The sequence below is a fragment of the Chiloscyllium plagiosum genome, unplaced genomic scaffold (genome assembly GCF_037043375.1).
Source record: "Chiloscyllium plagiosum isolate Xiang-an unplaced genomic scaffold, Cpla_swu_hap1 HiC_scaffold_48, whole genome shotgun sequence".
In the NCBI taxonomy this organism is placed as follows: Eukaryota; Metazoa; Chordata; class Chondrichthyes; order Orectolobiformes; family Hemiscylliidae; genus Chiloscyllium; species Chiloscyllium plagiosum.
In genome coordinates this window covers 24,067,312-24,088,554 of record NW_028270186.1, presented here as the reverse complement: position 1 = coordinate 24,088,554, position 21,243 = coordinate 24,067,312, and the positions used below count along the sequence as shown (strand labels likewise).

Genomic DNA, 21,243 nt, shown 5'->3' with positions numbered 1-21,243 from the left:
GTGTGTGTGTGTGCCCTTCCCTCGCTGTGTGTCTGCGTGTATCCCCCTCACTGTGTGTGTGTGTGCCCTTCCCTCGCTGTGTGTCTGTGTGTATCCCCCTCACAGTGTGTGTGCATGTCCTTCCCTCGCTGTGTGTCTGCGTGTATTCCCCTCACTGTGTGTGTGTGTGCGCGCGCGCGCCCTTCCCTCGCTGTGTGTCTGCAGGTATCTCCCTCACTGTATGTGTTTGCGTGTCGCTCCTTTGCTGTGTGTGTGTGTCCAATATTTGCACCATCAGTGGATTGGCCATCATAAATTGACTGTAGTATTCAGAAATGTGTGGTTTAAATAAGTTCACCACGAGAAATGCAGGGTTTAATGTACAGGTAGAGGGGTGGGTCTGGGTAGGATGCTCTTCAGAGGAATGGACTGGTTGGGCCGAATGGCCTGGTTGCACCCGATGGCGATTCTAATCAGGTTATTGTCCAGCCCTGTCAACCATCCCCGTCTCTTACACCTTGCCTGATCCCCAATATTCTCCTGAACAATGTAATCTCCTCCAGACTCTAAAACACTCCTTGGCGATGTAAGCTTCTCCAGTCCTTACAAAGATCGATATGTCTGTCACCTCTTCCTGCTTTTAGAACCCTCCCTATAACTATTACCATTTGGTACAGCACTCCCAATCATTGTTCCCTCTTGAAACTCCCATAAACATTTGTATCTCTGAAAACTCATCTGGACCGACTCAACTTCCCTTTGACAGTTACGTGCTGAGACCTGCTCTATATCAGTGATGTAATTAACTCTTGGCAACACTCACTGTTATAACCTCCCTCCAGTCTTACAGCACTGAGGATCTGTAGAAGCTCTTTTCAACCCGACAGCCATCTCTGTGTCTGTAATCTCCTCCACTCCCCATAATACATTCTCTCTGAGCTCCTCTGTAGTTCACTAAACACTCCCTAACACTGTCTGTATCAGTGTAACCTTCTCCAAAAACACAACCTTCCCTATCTGTGTAAATCCCTACACCAGTCCCTATCCCTCTCAGCTCCGTCTAACAATACAACCCTCCATGTCTGTGTATTCACCTTCAGTCCCTACTCACCTCCCTATCTGTGTAACCTTCTCCATGCCTTTTGCTTCAGTCTGTTCAACTGTCCCTGTCAGTGTAACCTCTTCCAGACGCGAATAATCTCCTCTTTTTGACTTACTCAGACCACACAACCCTCACTATCTATAACCTACTCCTGTCTGAGAAACCTACCTCTGCAAATTGCTCCAACTCTTCCACTCTCCATAAGCTCTTACATCCCTCCCTATCTACCAAGTCTCTTCCAGTCCCTAAACACCAACAGTTTGTGGAGACCCGACCACCATTCCTATCAGTGTAATCCTCTCAGGTCTCTGCAGTATTCCTGATCTGTCGAACTCACTCCATGCCTGTGCCTCTCCCAATCCAGTCCCGACAAAACCCACTATCTATTTAACACCCTCCTGTCACTATCACCCCCTTGTCAATGTAAGCTCCTCCTGTGTCTTCACTATCTACCCATCTTCATAACCTTGTCCAGTTCTTACACCACTATCTGTTTAAACGTCAACCTCCCTGCAACTTCCTCCTGTTTGTGCTATGCTCCCTTATCTGTGAAACTGTTTCTGACCAAAATTGTTATCCCAGTCTCTGAAAAGTAATCCAGAATCCACAGCCTCCATAACCCCCAGAACCTAAGCCTTCCTATGTCTATAAACATCTTCAGTCACGACTACCCTGCATATCTCTGTTTGTTCTTCCAGTCGATACAAACAACTTTATCTCTGTAATCTGCTCAGCTCCCTAAAATAGTCCCTGTCTGTGATCCAGCCCTGGCCTACAAACATCGTGATCCCTGTAAACTTCTCCATCCCTGCCAACATTCCCATCTCCATGAGCCCGTCAACCCTACAGCTCTCTACATTTCTGTAACCTCCTGTGGGTCTATGGTCCTCCCTTCCTGTGAAACCACCTCCAGTCCCCACATCCCTCCCAATCTGGGTCCTCTGCTCCAGATCAGACCATTGCTGTCTCTGTAAACACCTCCACTCCTGACAACTCTTCCCATTTGTGTAACCTCGTTCAGATCCCATACTCTCCAGCTTCCTGAATTCTCTTTCTGCATTGCAACCAAAACTACATGTTTTTGTAATATCCACCAGTGCTTTACACCCTCCCCAACTCAGTAACCACTTGCAGCCCTAACAAAACACCTAAACTGTGAAACCCCTCATTTCCCTACAATCCTCCCTCCCTCCCTCCTCAAATGCCTTCATCACCATGAAACCTCACAACTACTGAAGCCTCCTTTTGGCACTGCAACCCTCCTCCTAATGTCTGCAAAATCCTCCTGTCCTGATATCCCTCTCTATCTCTGTAAGCCTCAGCACCCTCCAGTGCCGTTCTGGGGAACATGGCAGAGGAGGGAAGATTTGTAAAGTCCGAGCCATGTTACGGAGATAGAATTCTTGGAATTACAGATTTGGTCGAATGTCTGTGGTGTGCAGATTATTTGCGAGGACTCTAAAGACAGGATTTATGACTACTTGGAAAACCATAGTTACATTAGAGACAGTCAGTATGGGTTTGTGTGGGGTTAGGTCATGCCTCACAAACCTTATTGAATTCTTTGAGGATATAGCAGAATATGTTCATGGCTCATTCAGAAAAGAAGGAAAATTGGGATACAGGGAAATCTGTCTGTCTGGATACAGGATTGGATGGCCTAGCGAAGACAGAGGGTGGCACCAGATGGACAGTATTGAGCCTGGAGCTCAGTGACCAGTGGTGTTCTGTAACAATCGGCTCTGGGACTCTGCTCTTTGTGATTTTTGTAAATGACTTGGATGTAGATGTTGGAGAGTGGGTTAGTACGTTTGCCAATCACATGAAGGTTGGTGACGTGGTGGGGAATGTGGAGGGCTGTTGTAGGTTGCAATGGGATATTGACAGGACGCAGAGCTGGGCTGGAAGTGGCAGATGGAGTCCAATCTGGAAAAGTGTGAAGTGATTCATTCTGGAAGGTCGAATTTGAATACAGAATACAGGGTGAAAGGCAGAATACTTGGCAGTGTGGAGGAACAGCGATCATGGGGTCCGTGTCCATAGATCCCTCAAAATCGCCACGCACGTTGGTCGGGTTGTTAAAAAGGCATATGTTGCATTGGCTCCCCTTAGAAGGGGATTGACTGTAAGAGCCGTGAGGTTTTACTGCATCTTTATAGCGTCCTGGTGAGACCACACTTGGAATATTGTGTTCAGTTCTGGTCCCCTGTTTACAGGAAGGATGTGCAAGTTTTAGAGAACGTACCCAGGAGATTTACCAAGATGCTGCCTGGAATAGAGGGCAGTTCTTACGAAGAAAGGTGAAGGGAGCTAAGGCTTTTTTCATTGGAGTGAAGAAGGGGGTGGGGTGACTTTGTGGAGGTGAACAAGGTGATGCGAGGCACAGAGTGAGTGAATAGTCAGAGACGTTTCCTCCTATGGCATAAATGGCTATTACAAGGGGGTGTAATTTTAAGGTGATTGGAGGATGGATAAGAGGATAGAGAATGGTAGGTGGTTGGATGGACTGCCAATGGTGGTAGTAACATTAGACACATCTAGGACATTTAATAGACTCTTGGACAGACACATGGATAATAGTACAACGAAGGGTATGTAGGTTAGTTTGATCTTACAGTCGGGTAAAAGGTTGGCATGAAATCATTGCTGAAGGTTCTTGGGCGGAACTGTTCTGTGTTCTATGCTCGGTCTGGTAAACTGGGTAATAAATCGAGATCATTGCATAAAGGATATGGCATTCAGGAGAAGCTAGTGAACAGGACACAACATTTGCTTGATGGTTGTAGACAGAGTGGTGGGAGACATGTTGTTTTTCCGACTGGAGGCATGTGACCAGCGGTGTCGTGGGTCCACTGGTGTTTGTCATTTGGATAAATGGTTTGGATGGGAATATTGGTTTCCTGGTAAGTAATTGTTTTGGGTGACACTGAAATTGGTGGTAAAGTGGACAGTGAAGAAGGTTATATATGATACAACAGGATGAACAGTACTGCTGGGATAGGGGGCTGAAGAATAGCAGATGGAGTTTAATTAGATAAATGTGAAGTGTTCCATTTTGGTGAAACAAACCAGGGTGGGACTTGTACAGTTAATGTTCGGGCCCTGGGTCGTGTTGTCAGTCAGTGACCCAGGGATGCAGGTAGACAGTTCTTTGAAAGTGGTGTCACAGGTAGACAGGCTGGTGAAGCAGGTCTTTGGGATGGTTACCTTCATTCGGGAGAGCGTTAAGAGTAAGAGTTGGGATGTCATGTTGTGGCTGGAAAAGACATTGGTGAGGCCACCATTAAAACATTGTTGATTAGTAGGAAGAACTCATCTAGTTCACTAACCTCCTTTAGGGAAGGACATTAAATATTCTAACCTGGTCTGGCCGACATTTGACTACACACCCATAGCAATATGGCTGACTCTGAGCTGCCCTCTGGGTAATTAGCAGTGGGGTCAAAGAACGTTGTTCCAGGCAGTGACACCCACATCCCATGAATGAATAAATAAAAATACCTATGTCCCTCCCTACCTCTGCAAACCCCTCCAGCTGTAGCAATCCGTCCTGGCTTTGTAACACCCTGACCACTCTCTGTAACACTCTCACCACCTCCAGCACCTTCACATCTCCCTGTTCCTATTGTGTCAATGAACCCTGACCGTGGCTCCCCTTCCCACAACCCTCCTCCTGCGAGCAGACCCATTGCAATCCATTAACATTTACTCCTAAAACATTCTCTCACTTCAGGATTTTAAGTACTTTTTGGTGATCTTCTCAGCCTCATGACCTAGTATGATTCCTTTTGTCCTGAGTGAGGGACCAGTGGGAATTTCTTGCTGAGGTTTTTATTGTTTCAATTGATTGTCCTTTTGTTGAGTATGTTGCATTGTCCCTTCAAATGTTTTCCACTGTCCATTTTTCAGTCTGTTTCGCCTGTTTCCCTTGGTCAGTTCTCATCTCAAACTCATGTCATTGGCTATTTTTGTTTCTAGTTGTAGCTTGTCCTTTCTGTGATTCACTTTAATACTTTAAATTTATTTAAACTGCACTTTATCACAATTTCCCGAAGGATCTCTGCAGGTGACATTACTCATTCACTAAGTTTCATTACACGGTCGCTCTGCGATAGTTATGTCCCTTAACAGTTGCACAATGTGTTTTTCAAAGAAACACTGAGAAAAAAATTAACCAAGATCCTCTTCCAATATTAATATTGACCGTGTGATTGTCCCAGATTATACAAATATTGAAGTTTTCCAAACTTATCACAATGCCTTTGTTAAAAAAATCCAATGAGTTACTGTGTAATGCAGTGATGAGCAATGAAATGCTGTTCAGTGGCTAAAACTGTTCTGCTGCTTGTTTCCTTGGCAAGTAGTAGCAAGTATTCACATTCAGACTGACGCTACTTCATGATCTGAGGCCAAATGCTTTCTCTGTAATGCCTTTGTTAACCATTATTGTTAGTGTTACCCATTTTGCCTGAGTTTGCACAAGACTGAACCACTGAATATTTTTGTTCACCCTGTATCCATGTCTCCCTGGTGTCTAAATCTCTTTTATCTCTGTGTCACAAATCCATTGACCTTTTTGCAGCAACGTTGTCCATTCAAAAAAAAATTACATACTCTCTACCACAATTTTCTGTCACAAATCTATTCGCTGATGTACAATTTTAGTTAAACTCTATCCCTTCCTGTTCCTTTCTGCTTGTCTTCAGCCACATTCCCATGCTGTTCCATTGCTTCACCTTTTCTATTTGGATTTGGAAAGCTCCTTTCACCTGCATCCTCTCTGTCAGTTTAATGCCCTGTCCATAAACCTACCGACATGATTGGCCAGGACCCTGGTCCCAGCACAGTTCCAGGGGGACCATCCTAATAGATTTTTAAATCAGGTATGGGATGTGTGAGTCTCTGGCTGACCAGCCTTTCTTCCCCTGTCCTAGAAGCCCTTGAACTGAGTAACGTGCTCGGCCATTTCAGAGGGTAATCGAGAGGCAAACACTTTGCTGTGGGGATGTTGTGCAGACCACGTGACGATGGGCAGATGTCCTTCTCGAAAGGACAAGTGTTTGGATTTGTTGTATATCAGCAATGGTTTCATACTTATTTGTGGATTGTTAATTATTATTTTTAAAATTATTGATTTCAAATGTCTCCTTTTCAGATGGCGGGATTCAATCCTGCCTCCCCTGAACATGAGCTGAGGTTTTGGATACATTCTCTCGCAATAATACCACTCGGCCATCACTTCGCCTGCTCACTGGGTGCTCATCCCTGAGCACTGATACCAGGGCATCATGAAGCTAAACCCATTTTTCCGACACAATTGTGTGATCCTGACACCTTCCAGCAATCTGGGACTATTACTTAATATCGCTCCATTTTCCAGACCTCTGTGGAACTCAGTGCCATCCTCCATGTGTAACCCTCACTGCATCTGTTTTATTTCCCATTCTGTCTATTTCTCTGTCTCCTGTAGTTACTCAGGAAAGTCCTGACTCAATAGCCTTCCCAGCTGCTGGGTGGATCGTCCATCACCACATGGAACGCAGTTGGTCTGCCAGAGAGAGACAAAGGGAAAGGAGATCTGGATCCTTCAATAAATCCTGTAGTGAAGTAAGGTCACCCACAGTGCACAGAGCAAAGAACAATGAGAGGGCTCCAAACATCTGTTAACACAACATGACATAGATACAGTGCTGGAGGGGGAGCACAGTACACACACACACAGACTCCAGGCTCAATCACCACCCCAATGTAAGTTCTGTCATATTAAAACTCACTACTCTGCAACAGTGTATCTATGGCATGTCTTGTGGTCCAGTGTCTTCAATAATATTTAATTCCTATAACAGATCCTATCGCTGTAACCTCCTCCCTTCCCGATACTCCCTCCACATACTTGAAATGTACTGCATTCCAGACTACCAGCCCTATCGCTGTAACTTGCTTCAGTGTCTACAACATGCCTTACCTCAGTAGTCTGCTCCTCCAATAAGGTAAAAACAAGGACTACAGATGCTGGAAACCAGAGTCTAGATTAGAGTGGTGCTGGAAAAGCTCAGCAGGTCAGGCAGCATCCCAGGAACAGGAAAATTGATGTTTCCTTTATCAGGAACAGATGCCGGGAGCCAGCAGAGTGGGGAGATAAATGAGAGGGGAGTGGGGATGGGGAGAAAGTAGCATAGAGCACAATAGGTGAATGGGGTGGGGAAGAAGGTGATAGGTCAGAGTGGAGGATGGAGGAAGGTAGCAAAGAGTACAATGGGTGAATGGGGGTGGGGATGGGGGTGCGAGGGTGGAATGGATAGGTGGAAAGGGAGATAGGTCATGAGTGTGGTGCTGAGCTGGAAGGCTGGAGGGGGGTGAGATGGGGGAAGGGGAAATGAGGAAACTGGTGAAGACCACATTGATGCCCTGGGGTTGAAGTGTTCCGAGCCGGAAGGTGAGGCGTTCTTCCTCCAGGCGTTGGGCGGTAAGGAAGTGGTGGTGGAGGAAGCACAGGAGCTGCATGTCCTCGGCAGAGTGGGAGGGGGAGTTGAAATGTTGGGCCATAGGGCGGTGGGGTTGATTGGTGCGGGTGTACCAGAGATGTTCCCTAAAGTGCTCCGCTAGGAGGTGTCCAGTCTCCCCAATGTAGAGGAGGCGATGGAGCCTGTAACTGGAGTGGGTGTGGTGTTAGGGGGAATGGGGATGGAGTCATGAGCAGGGGCGGTGTTCCCCTCAGGGTTCTGGGGGCGGGGATGGTGACGGGACCTGGGGGGGGTGTCAGCAGAATGCAGGTGAGTAGCGTTGATGTGGGCGGAAGTGGTGGCAAACACGGCAGTGGGGGAGCGTGGAAATCACTGCGTGTGTGACATCAGCGATGATGTGAGGGGTGGAAGTGATGTCAGAGATGGAAATGTGTTGCTGGAAAAGCGCAGCAGGTCAGGCAGCATCTAGGGAACAGGAGAATCGACGTTTCGGGCATTAGCCCTTCTTCAGGAAGTGATGTCACTTGTGGTGTATGAGGAATTGTGAGGGGCAGAAAAGGCATTTACTTTATTTTAACCAATAATTTCCTGTCACCAATCTGTTTGACAATGTCATATTTCAATTAAACTCAGTCCCTTACTGTTTCTTTCTTTTGGTCTTCATTCACATCTCCATGGTGTTCCAATATTTCAACCTTTCTCTTTGGACTTGGGAATTTCCATTCACCTCAGACCTGTCCCCCTCCTCATCTGTGTCCATTTATAACACACTGCATAATCTGGTACCAGAGGAGCCTATCCCAATAAAATAGCTCAGTCCTCCCTGAGTACTGGTAGCAGTGCTCACTGGTCAGAACCACTTCTGATAATACCCGTTGTGTGATCCTGATACATTCCTGCATTCTGCTGATATCACTGTCTCTCTCCATGTGGTATCCCTCACTGTGTGGGTCTAATTGCTGTCTCTGTCAGTGTCTCTCGCTCTTCCAGCTATTCCAGATCCTGAGCCAACAGCATTCTCCACTCCAGAGGGAAGCAACTGCACAGGCCATGGATGGAGACTGGGAATTTCCAGATCTCTGTGGGACTCAGTGCCATTCTCCATGTGTAACCTTCATTGCATCAATGTAATTTTTCATTCTGTCTACTTCTCTGACTCCTGTAGGTATTCCTGATGTCCCTGACTCAACAGAATTCCCAATTCCTGTCTCGTCCATCACCACATTGAAGACAGTTGGTCAGCCAGAGAGAGATGGAGAGTGAGATCTGGAGCCTTCAGTAAATCCTGCAGCCGGTAAGATCACTCACAGTAAACAGCACAGGGAGGAGTTAGTGGACTTTAATTCAGACCCTGAGGGCATGATGTAGGAACAATGCTGGGCAAGGAACATGAGAAAATTCTCAGGCTTCATTATCACCATCTTGTCTGTAAATTCATCTGTTCCACAGAACCCTCCCTATGTCTGTCAGTATCTCTGCTGTCTGTTTCATCGATACCACTTCCCCTATCTCTATCAGCCCCTACAATCCTGCTTATCCCTGTAAGCTCCTCATATCAGTAAAACTCTCCAAGTTTCTGCCTTTGCCTTTAATCCCGGGTTCTGTCACATCTCTCCTTAACTGTGAAAAACAACTTGTCAGTTCCTTAAGCCATCCCTGTCAGTGTAGCCCTTTCCAGACCTGAAAAACTTCCCTGTCTTTGTGACTTTTTTGAACTCCTATTACCTTCATGATCTCTGTAACCTTCCAGTCACGACAACAAAAAAGTTCTGTATCTTCGTAACTCCACCAGCTGTTAGACTCCTCCTTGTCTCTGGACACAAAGCAGAGTGACTCTGCTTCTCTCATAAATTGGTTTCTACATTTCTAATGATGACTATGAACTCTTCCTGTCTCTAAAACGCACTCAGTCTCTGTAAACTCTGCTGGTCCCGCTTCATGTAATTTCCTTCAGAAACTGCAAACCTCTATGCCTTTAATCTCCTCCCAGATGCAACCACGCAGTTTATTTCTATAACCCCCATGAGTCATAGAGTCATAGAGATGTACAATATGGAAACAACCCATCCACGCCGACCAGATATCCCAACCCAATCTAGTCCCACCTGCCAACACCCGGCCCATATCCCTCCAAACCCTTCCTATTCATATACCCATCCAAATGCCTCTTAAATGTTGCAATTGTACCAGCCTCCACCACATCCTCTGGCAGCTCACTCCATACACGTACCATTCTCTGTGTGAAAAAGTTGCCCCTTAGGTCTCTTTTATATCTTTCTCCTCTCACCCTAAATCTATGCCCTCTAGTTCTGCACTCCCCAACCCCAGGGAAAAGAGTTTGTCTATTTATCCTATCATCCATTTATCCATACCCCTCATAATTTTGTAAACCACTGTAAGGTCACCCCTCAGCCTCCGACACTCCAGGGAAAACAGCTCCAACCTGTTCAGCCTCTCCCACTGGCTCAAACACTCCAACCCAGGCAAAATCCTTGTAAATCTTTTCTGATCCCTTTCAAGTTTCACAACATCTTTCCAATAGCAAGGAGACCAGAATTGCACAAAATACTCCAACAGTGGCCTAACCAATGTCCTGTGCAGCCGCAACATGACCTCCCAACTCCTGTACTCAATACTCTGACCAATAAAGGAAAGCATACAAAATCCCTTCTTCACTATCCTATCTACCTGTGACTCCACTGCCAAAGAGCTATGAACCTGCACTCCAAGGTCTGTTTGTTCAGCAACACTCCCGTGCATCTTACCATTACGTCTAAGTCCTGCTAAGATTTGCTTTCCCAAAATGCAACACCTTGTATTTATCTGAATTAAACTCCATCTGCCACTTAGCCCATTGGCCCACCTGTTCCAGATCTGAGGAAACCGTCTTCGCTGTCCACTGCACCTCCAATTTTGGTGTCATCTGCAAACTTACTAACTGTACCTCTTATGCTCGCATCCAAATCATTTATGTAATTGACAAAATGTAGAGGACCCAGCACCAATCCTTGTGGCACTCCACTGGTTTCAGGTCTCCAATCTGAAAAACAACCCTCCACCACCACTCTTTTACCTTTGAGCCAGTTCTGTATCCAAATGGCTAGTTTTCCCTGTAATCCATGAGATCTAACCTTGCTAATCAGTCTCCCATGGGGAAACCTTGTTGAATGCCTTACTGAAATCCATACAGATCACATCTATCACTCTGCCCTCATCAATCGTCTTTGTTACTTTGTTACTTCTTGATTTCCCACGCACAAAGCAATGTTGACTATCCCTAATCAGTCCTTGCCTTTCCAAATACATGTACATCCTGTCCCTCAGGATTCCCTCCAACAACGTGCCCACCGCCGAGGTCAGGCTCACCGGTCTATAGTTCCCTGATTTGTCTTTACCGCCCGTCTTAAACAGTGGCACCACTTTTGCCAACCTCCAGTCTTCCGGCATGTCACCTGTGACTATCGATGATACAACTATCTCAGCAAGAGGCCCAGCAATCACTTCTCTAGCTTCTCACAGAGTTCTCGAGTACACCTGACCAAGTCCTGGGGATTTATCCACCTTTAAGCATTTCAAGATATCCGGCACTTCCTCCTCTGTATATCTGGACTTTTTGAAAGATGTCATCATCGATTTCCCTACAGTTTATATCTTCGATATCCTTTTCCACAGTAAATACTGATGCAAATATTCATTTAGTAGCTCCCCCATTTTCTGTGGCTCCACACAAAGGCCGCCTTGCTGATCTTTGTGGGGCCCTATTCTCTCCCCAGTTACCCTTTTGTCCTTAGTATATTTGTAAAAACCCTTTGCATTCTCCTTAATTCTATTTGCCAAAGCTATGTCATGTCCCCTTTTTGTCCTCACTGGGCGGTCCCGCAGGAATATCCTCTGTCAGTCCTGCTGGGATGTTTCACCCAATCAGAACCAGCAGCTCTCCTCCTCTCTCAGCTCCCCTTCTGTCCTTCCTGCAGCATCTGTCCCCTGCCGGTCCCCTCCCTCCCTCTGCTGTTGTTCTGTAATACCTGTGAATTTTCAGTCCCATGTTCCCATCCATGCCATGCGCTCATCTGCCTTAACTGTCAGGCCTTTTACATCAAAGTCAGTGCAGTTTTATTGATCGGTTTTCCCTCATTGCCTGCTCTGCTCTTGCCTGCCTTATCGCTTGAAATGACTCTTTGAAATTCAGTCCCAACTTCAAACTTCAGTCTCTAGCCTGAGACAATCCCCCTCACTGTGGACAACACCCTCACCCTTCATGTCATCTGTAAACCTTCTGCTATCACATCCAACTCATTAATGTACATAATAAACAGCGATGGTTCCTGCACAGATCCCTGTGGTACATCCGCTGGTGAAAGGCTCCTCATCACCGAAACAACCTTCCACCAGTGTTGGATCCAATTTGCCAACTTGCCTTGGATCCTAGTGGCTCTTCCCTTTTGGACCAGCCTTCCATGTGGGACCTTGTCAAAGGCAGTACTGAACCCAATGGAACCCACATCATCTGCACTGCCCTCATCAAGATTTTTCAATCATAATTTCAAAGAAAACTCAGCTGAATTCATCAGACAGGATCTTCCTTTGCCAAATCCATGCTGAATATCCCTAATTGCTTCCTGCCTTTCCAGTTATTGATTCAAACTGTCCCTCAGAATTGTTCCCAATAATTTCCCTCCCCCTGTTGTCAGACTGTCTGCTCTGTAATTACCTGGCCTATCCTTTGGGTCCAGTGACCACAACTGTCTTCGTTTTAACATTGTTATGGAAAAAGATCAGGCAGATTGACAGATTAAGGTGTGAAACTGGAGCAGGGCCAGATTTGGGGACATGAGGCAGGATTGAGCAGAGGTGAATTGGGTGAATTAAAAATCACACAACACCAAGTTATAGTCCAACAGGTTTATTTCAAAGCACTAGCTTTCAAAGCGCAGGTGATCAGCCTAAAAGATGAAAGGCTTAGACAACATGTGTTTGATATTACATTCCATGACACTGCTATCATGTTGCTATAAATTCTGAGCCTTAAGATTGTGCTCCACAACCACCTGATGAAGTAGCGCTCCGAAACCTAGTGCCTCCGAATAAACCTGCTGGACTGGAAGCTGGGGTTGTGTGATTTTTAACTTTGCCCATCCCAGCCACCACCGGCTCCTCCACATTATGACTATCATCGATTGGGCAAGACTGTTTGAAGAAAAATGAATGACTGGAAAACGGGATGCTTCTAAAAGTGTGATCTCAAGAATCCAGGGCCAGTATGTCCCTGTTAGAGTGAAGGGAAAATCTGGCAGGTTCAGGGATCCCTGGCTGATGAGGGATATTGTGGCTCTGTTCAGGAAAAAGCAAACAGCATACATAGAGTTTCAGCTATTCATATCTTCTTCCAGTCCTAAGGACATGATCAATCTCAGGTCCCTGCAGCACTCCTGATCTTTATAACTCACTGCAATGCCTGTGACTATCTGATCCAGTTCCGAAAAGACTCACTATCTGTGTAACATCCTCCCTTGCCTTTCACCCATCCTGTCAATGTCAGGTCTTCCATTCTGTCCCTCATCTACTCATCTCCATAACCTTCTCCATCTCTTACACCCCTATCTGTGTAAATGTCACCTTCCCCTACAAACTTTCCCACTTTGACCAAACTGCAGGAGTTACTAATGCTCCCTTATCTGTGAAACTGCCTCCCACCAAAATGGATGTCCTTATCTCCTGCTAAAATTGTAAGACACCACACCCTCTATACCTAAATAACTTGCAGAACCTAAGCCTTTCAATAACTATAAACATCTTCAGTCACGACTGCCCTCCACATGTCTGTTTGTTCTTCTAATCTATAAAACCGTCTAGATTTCTGTAATCTGCTCCATTCACATAAAACACCCCTGTCTGTGCAAACCACCCCATCCTATCAACATCCTTATGCCTGTAACTGCTGCATCCCTCCCCACCTCCTCATCTCCATGAACTCCTGTAGACCCTACAGCTCTCCACATTTCTGTAACACCCTGTGACTCTCTGGTCCTCCCTCCCTGTGAAACCACCTCCAGTCCCCACACCCCTCCCAGTCTGGGTCGTTTGCTCCAGGTCAGACCATTGCTGTGTCTGTTACCTCCTGACAATCCTAGCAACCATTCCTATTTGTGTCTCTTAATTCCGATCCCATCTCTCCAGCTTTCTGAAACCTCTTTGTGCCATTGTGAGCCTCCTTATTTAGAATATAGAGCGGTACAGCACAGAGCAGGCCCTTCGGCCCTCGATGTTGCACTGACCCTTTATCCTACTCTCAGATTAAACTAAACTAAAGGCCCCACATTTTACTATCATCCAAGTGCCTATCTAAGTGTTGCTTATGTAACTAATGTATTGGTCTCCACTACAAATATTGGCGGTCCATTCCATGCATCTGCCACTCTGTGTGTAAAAAAAAAAACCCTATCACATCTCCCGTTAAACATTCTCCAATCACCTTCCATTTATGTTCCCTCGTTATAGCCATTTTTGCAATGGGAGAAGTATCTGGTTATCCTCTCTATCGAGGCCTCAAATCATCTCGTTCACTTCTATCAAGTCACTCCTCATCCTTTTTCATTCCAATGAGAAAAGCCCAAATGCTCTCAACCTACCTTCATTAGACCTCCACTCCTGATAAATCTACTCTGCACCCTCTCTAAAGCTTCCACATCTTTCTGATAATGAGGCAGCCAGAACTGAACACAATATACCAAATGTTCTCTAACCAGATAGAGCTGCAGCATAACTTCATGGAACTTAAACTCAATCCCGCTGCTAATGAAAGCCAACACAACAAACACCTTCTGAACAAGGCAATCAACTTGAGTGATAACATTGAGGGATCTATGGACGTGGACTTCAAGATTCTTCTGTTCCTCTACACTGTCAAGAATCCTGCCTTTCACCCTGTAAAGGTTGTCTGTGGAATCCTGCAATCTTAAACCCTCCCTATCTTGGTAACTTCCTGTGATCCCTACAACTCTCGCAAACAGTGAAACCTCTTCATATCCCGACAATCCTCCTTCGCTCTGTAACCTCCTTTATTAGCATCTGCCCTCAAAAGTCCTGAAGCCTCCTTTTTTTACCACAGCAGTATTCCTAATATCTGCAATACCGTCTCATCCTGATCTCATTCACTGTCTCTGCAACCCCATCACCCTCTAGTCCCCTCTGGGGAATATTGCAGAGTAAAGGAAGGGTTGTAGAGTCCGGGTCATGTTACAGAAGTAAGAAGGGCTGCAGAACCTGGAGGGTGGTACAAATGTATGAAGGGACGTGGATCCTGAGGAGGCTAGAGGGAGCAGGATTCATAGAACCTACAGGATGGGACCGAGAATGGTTTGTGGAACCTGAAGGATATTACAATTTAAATGACTGACTCTTTTTGATTGGACTATTTATGCAGATATTTATCATGATGGCTGTGCACAGCTTCAGATTGCCAGGCTGGGAGATGTGAGCTCAGATGTGAATCTATTTGCCCATTCTGACTGTGTGCCTGACACTGACCTGGTGCTGCTCAGGTAGAAAGCACTCTCCGTGTATATTTACGTGACTGACCAGAGCTCACCTCATCCAAGCCTTTGTTTGGAATGTTCTTTATTTTTTTCATTATTTTCAAGTGACAATTCCGCAAGATGCCGTAATTGGGGAGTTTCCATTTTGAGAGAATGAAACCTTTACCATTGGAAATTGGGAAGCCTTCCAAAATGAGATAACGGCAGTCCAGAGACAGTATCCAGCATTCCTGTTAGGGTGAAAGGAAAGGCTGGTAAGGTGTAGGGAATGCTGGATGATTAGAAAATTTGAGGTTTTATTTCAGAAAAAGAAGTAAGCATATGTCAGATACAGGATTAGTGGTGCTGGAAGAGCACAGCACTTCAGGCAGCATCCGAGGACAGGCAAAATCCGAGGACAGGCAAAATCGCCTGTACTCGGATTTTGCCTGTCCTCGGATGCTGCCTGAACTGCTGTGCTCTTCCAGCACCACTAATCCAGAATCTGGTTTCCAGCATCTGCAGTCATTGTTTTTACCTATATGTCAGATACAGACAGGAGGTCTCCCAACATATTTGTTCCTCAGTCTGCCACAGGTTATTCAGGGTCTGTACACTCGTATCAAATTGATGACCCATTCTTATTTCACAGTTCCACTAACACAGTGGCCAATCCCATAAGAATGTCCTCTCTAAGTATTGCTGTGATGGTTCATGCACTCAAAACCCACCACCACGTGGCCTTCCTCTCTTGCCAACCCTTCCATGCTTCCTGTGGTCTCTCTACCTTGAAACAATGATTTGTTGGTCCTATCCCTCCCTCAGCAGTGTTTCTGTAATGATTTGATTAGATTAGTTTACTTACAGTGTGGAAACAGGCCCTTTGGTCCAAAAAGTCTACACTGACTCTCCGAAGAGCAACCCACCAAGACCCATTCCCCTACATTTACATCTTCACCAAACATGACGGGCAACTTAGCATAGCCAATTCACCTAAACTGCACATCTTTGTGACTGTGGGAGGAAACCAGAGCACCCGGAGGAAACCCACGCAGACACGGGGAGAATGTGCATATTCCACACAGATAGTAGCACAATGATAACTATAATCTCCAAGTCCCATATACCCATCCATCCCCGTGTTCATCTTCCTTAGCTGTCAGGCCCCTTGCATTGAAATAAATGCAGGTTAATCATCAGTTTTTCCCTATTCCCTGCTATGTTCTTGCCTGCCTTGTCTGTTGGAATTGCTCTCTTTAACTTGTGTAACAGTCTCAATCTTCTTTCTGTCTTTATGACAGTTTAAGGTCCACTAGTTTATACACTCTCAAGCCGCGTCTCTAATTTGCCCCACCAGAATGTTGGTCCACATCCCACCCCCAGGTCAGCACGGTGGCACAGTGGTTAGCACCGCTGCCTCACAGCGCCAGAGACCCGGGTTCAATTCCCGCCTCAGGCGACTGACTGTGTGGAGTTTGCACATTCTCCCCGTGTCTGCGTGGGTTTTCTCCGGGTGCTCCGGTTTCCTCCCACAGTCCAAAGATGTGCAGGGTCAGGTGAATTGGCCATGCTAAATTGCCCATAGTGTTAGGTAAGGGGTAAATGTAGGGGTATGGGTGGGTTGCGCTTCGGCGGGGCGGTGTGGACTTGTTGGGCCGAAGGGCCTGTTTCCACACTGTAAGTAATCTAAAAGTAATCTAAAAATCTAAAAAAAGTAATCTAAAAAAGGTCAGGTCCATTCCCCACCCTGTCTCCCTGTGCTAACCCCTTCAGGGATCTATGGACTTGTCCACCAAGGTCCCTGTATTCCTCAGCACTCCACAAGGACCTAACATTCATTATGTCTGTCTGTCGCTTATCATTCCTCCCACAGGGTATTATCTCACTTCGATCACTCTAAACCCTGCTCAAATTATCATCTGAAAGACATTGAACTGTAGACTGAGATCAACCGTCGCACTGTGGACAGAACCTCACCTTTCATGTCATTTGCGAGCCTACTAATGGTTCATTCTGCTTTCACATCCGAGTTGTTAATGCCCATTATAAACAGCAATGGTTCCTGCACAGATCCCTGTGGTACACCCACTGGTGAAGGAATTTCAAACACGAAGCAGTCTGTCCACCAATTGTGGATCCAATTTACCAACTTGCCTTGGAACCCAATGGCTTTTTACTTTTGGATCAGCCTTCCGTGTGTGAACTTGTCAAAGGCCTTATTCAATTCCATGTAACATCTGCATTGCCCTCATCAATACGTTTAGACACCATTTCAAAACACTCCACTGACTTTCTCAGACAGTATCCTCCTCTCCCAAATCCGTGAGGATTGAGCCGAGATGATCTTTACCTTTTTAAGTGTTGATTTGTCCTCAGAATTGTTTCCAATAATGTCCCTCCCCCTGCTGTCAGACTATCTGCTCTGTAATTACCTGGCCTATCCCTCCTGAACAAAGGAACCACATTAGTGATCCTCCAGTCATTCGGCACTTCATCTGTGACCAGAAAACTATTAAATATATCCACCAGGGCCCCAGCAACCTCCTCCCTTACCTCCCATAGCAGCCTGGGATACATTTTATTGGGCACTGGGGATTTCTCCAGCTTTATGCCTATGAAAACATTTAATACCTCCTCCGTATTGATCTTAACATGTTCTCGAGCCTCACCATCCCAACTAAAATCCCTGGCTCCTGTGTGAATACAGATGAGAATTATTCATTGAAGACCTCACCTACATGCACAGATTGTCTCTTTTATTTCTAACAGGCCTCATTACTTCCTCAGTAATCCTCTTATTCTAAACATATTGATAAGATACCTTGTGACTTTTCCTTAATAGTATCTGACAAGGATATTTTATGGTCATTGTGTGTCCCTCATTTCTAAGGATATCCTTGCAGTCCCTACACTTTTGAATGGCTTCACCTGGTTTTATTGCACTGTGTTTTCTTTTTAAAACTCACGATGTCGCTTGATCAGTATTTACTGGATTTGCTGCCTTTACTATTCCCTCGTCAGGAACACACTGTCCCTGAATTCTCACTGTATCACTTTAACATACTCCCACTTTCCAAATATGGACAAACTGCAGATAGTCTTCCCAGTATATGTTTGCCAGAACCTCTCGAAGAAAGAGATACTGATAGGAGACTCAGTTGTGAGGGGGACAGACAGGAAACTGTGTGCCCGCAGAAGAGACCCCAGGTGGTGTGCTGCCTCCTGGTAACCAAGGTCAAGGATGTCTCTGAGCGGTTACTGAACATTCTGAAGGGGAGGATGAACATCCAGAGGTCATTGTGCACATCGGTCCACATGACAGAGGTAGACGATGGGATGGGGTCCTGTGAAATGAGTATCAGGAGTTAGGTACGAAGTTAAAAAGCAGGACCTCAAGGGAAGTGATCTCCAGATTGCTCTCAGTGCCACCTGCCCCAGTGAGGATAGAAATAGAAAGATAGGCCAGATACATGTGTGGCTGAGGAGCTGGTGGGGGTGGGGTTAAGGTTTGGATCACTGAGATCTCTTTTGGGGTAGAGGTGACCTATACAAGATGATGGGTTTGACTTGAACCAGAGGGACGCCAGTATCCCAGCGGGGAGATTTGTTAGTGTTATTCGGGGAGGGTTTAAAAAGGTTTGGCAGGGACTCTCAATAAGGGAGGGCCTATCGACCAGTCAGCGGAAAAATGCATCAGCCATCGAGAACAAGTTTGCTATTCAGGATATCCAAGGGCACAGCCAAGGTAGGGAAAAGACTTTTGGTTTAACATGCATTTATTTCAATGCACGAGGCCTGACTGGTAAGGAAGACGAGCTCAGAGCGTGGATTTGCTCTGGGGACTGGGATATTATAACCATAACAGAAACATGGCTGAGAGAAGGGCAGGACTGGCAGCTCAGTGTTCCAGGATACAGATGCTTCAGGCGTGACAGAAGGACAATTAAGTGAGGAGGGGGAGCTGCCCTTTTGATAAGGGATGGCAGAACAACAGCGCATCGAGAGGATACTCTTTAAGAGTCATCAAATGAGGCCATATGTTTAGACGTTAGAAACAAAAAGGGGGTGTGCACTCTGTTCTGACAGTCTTCAAGATTCCCAAATAGCCAGCGGATGTGAGAGGAACAGATGTGTAGAGAGATTGCAGGTACCTAATGAAATAATAATGTAGTATTGGTTGGAGATGTTAACTTCCCCTGGATGGACTGGGCCACCCACAGACTAAAAGGCCCATACGGAATTCAATTTGTCAAATGTGTCCAAGAAGTTTTCTGAAATCAAGATGTAACTCGAACAAGGCCTAACTCTACTCAGGTGGGTGCAACACCGGACCTCCCCTCAGACAGCGTGGTCAGGCAAGTCACTGAATAATCAATCAGAGAACACTTTGGGTCCAGTGACCACAACTGTCTTAGTTTTAACATAGTTATGGAAAAAGATCAAACAGGTCCACAGAATAAGGTGTGAAACTGGAGTAGGGCCAATTTTGGGGCTATTTGGCAGATTCAAGCAGAGGTTGATCGGGTGAATTAAAAAATCGCACAACACCAGGTTATAGTCCAACAGGTTTATTTCGAAGCACAGGTGGTCATCCTAAAAGTGAAAGGCAGAAATTAAATGTGTTTGATATTACGTTCCATGACATTGCCATCCTGTTGCTATAAATTCTGTGCCGTACGACTGTGCTCCACAACCACCTGATGAAGAAGCAGTGCTCTGAAGCCTAGTGCCTCCAAATAAACCTGCTGGACTGGAACCTGGTGTTGTGTGATTTTTAACATTGTCCACCCCAGTCCAACAACGTCTCCTCTACATTATGATTACCATCGATTGGGTGAGTCTGTGTGAAGGAAAAGGAATGACTGACAAATGGGAGGCTTTTAAAAGGGTGATCTCAAGAATCCTGGGCCAGTGTGTTCCAGTGAAGGGAGAATCTGGCAGGTTCAGAGATCCCTGGCTGCTGAGGGATATTGAGGCTCTGTTCAGGAAAAAGAAAACAGTATACATAGAGTTTAAGCTATTCGTATCTTCTTCCAGTCCTAAAGATATCATCAATCTGTGGAGACCTTGCAATCCTCTCAGGTCCCTGCAGCACTCCTGATCTGTAGATCTCACTGCAATGACTGTGACTATCTGATCCAGTTCCAAAAAGACTCACTATCTGTGTAACATCCTCCCTTGCCTATCACCCATCCTGTCAATGTCAGGTCTTCCAGTCTGTTCATCATCCACCCATACATTGACTTTAAGTTATTTGTATCTTTTTCCAGACCGAAAGATACAATCAATTTTTTAGACCGTACAATCCTCTCGGGTCCGTGCAGCATCCCTGATCTGTAGAACTCACTCCAATGCCTGTGACTATCTGATCCACTTCCAAAAAGACTCACTATATGTGTAACATCCTCCCGTGGCTATCTCCCACCCTGTCAATGCAAGCTGTTCCAGTCTCTCCATCCATCTACTCATCTCCAGAACCATCTCCAGCTCTAACACCCCTATCTGTGGAAACGTCACCCTCCCCTACAACCCTTCCCACTTTGACCAAACTGGAGGAGGTTACTAATGCTCCCTCATCCGTGAAACTGTCTCTAACCAAAATTGCTGTGCTTTCCTCCTGGTAAAATTGTCTAACTCCACATCCTCTATATCTAAATAACCTGCAGAAACTTAGCCTTTCTATAACTATAAACATCTTCAGTCGCGACTGCTATCCACATAGCTGTGTGTTCTTCTAATCTATAAAACCGTCTTGATTTCCACAATCTGCTCCATTCACCTCAAACACTCCTGTCTGTGTGAAACATCCCATCCTACCAACATCCTTTTCTGTGTAAACTGCTCCATCTCTCCCAACCTCCCCATCTCCATGAACTCCTGCAGGCCCTATAGCTCTGTAACCTCTTGTGGCTCTATGGTCCTCCCTCCCTGTGAAGTTACCTCCAGTCCCCACAGCACCCCCAGTCTGGGTTGTCTGCTCCAGACCATTGCTGTCTGTGTTACCTCTGACAATCCGAGCACACCTTCCTATTTGTGTCTCTTCATTCAGATCCCATCCTCTGCAGCTTTCTGAAACCTCTTTGTGCCATTGTAACCCTCCCTATTTAGATCGAAGAACAGTACAGCACAGCGAAAGGCCCTTTGGCCCTCAATGTTGTGTCGATCATTTATCCTACTGACCCTA

At 45.8% G+C, this 21,243-nt stretch overlaps 1 long non-coding RNA gene across 1 annotated transcript in view; it reads left to right on the top strand.

The window, feature by feature from the left end:
• LOC148135754 (uncharacterized) overlaps positions 1-21,243 on the top strand; it is a 66,464-nt gene that overhangs the window by 13,216 nt on the left and 32,005 nt on the right. Inside the window, exons 4-5 of the long non-coding RNA XR_015754963.1 lie at positions 6,552-6,688; positions 8,711-8,839. This is a non-coding gene — a long non-coding RNA (uncharacterized LOC148135754). The remainder of the gene's footprint in view (positions 1-6,551; positions 6,689-8,710; positions 8,840-21,243) is intronic.